Genomic DNA, 467 nt, shown 5'->3' with positions numbered 1-467 from the left:
GTGGGTCTGGAATGACAAATAGGGTTTGGATTGGCAATGCGAGGCCAAACTGATGGTGCCAATTCGAATTGACGATGGGAGCATCAGCTGAAAAGAGGGCCTATAATAGTTTCATGTTGCCCTGAGGAGGGCCTCTCAGGAATAAGTCCTTTATCAATGAAAGAATACAACATCGCATGCAATATTTTTTTAAACCACAGGGTACAATAACATCGCCAAATATGCGGTTTTGCTTTGCAAATATGTGAAGTTTCCTTTGATGGTCGTTACTGGTACTTTTGTTATCATGTTTGGCTTTGAAATCAAGCTTCACGGGCCACGTTGTCACCTACTAGGTCAGTGTTTCCTCATGGTTGGCTTGAAAAGGGCCAAAAAATCGAGAAATCGCGCCAGATATGGCAGCACCCACTGACCTAGGTACGGGCTATTGAACGGGAAGACCAAACGTAAAAAAACCATCAGTTGAG

The sequence above is a fragment of the Tigriopus californicus genome, chromosome 6, assembly GCF_007210705.1.
Source record: "Tigriopus californicus strain San Diego chromosome 6, Tcal_SD_v2.1, whole genome shotgun sequence".
NCBI lineage: Eukaryota > Metazoa > Arthropoda > Copepoda > Harpacticoida > Harpacticidae > Tigriopus > Tigriopus californicus.
Note: the sequence above shows the minus strand (reverse complement) of the source record.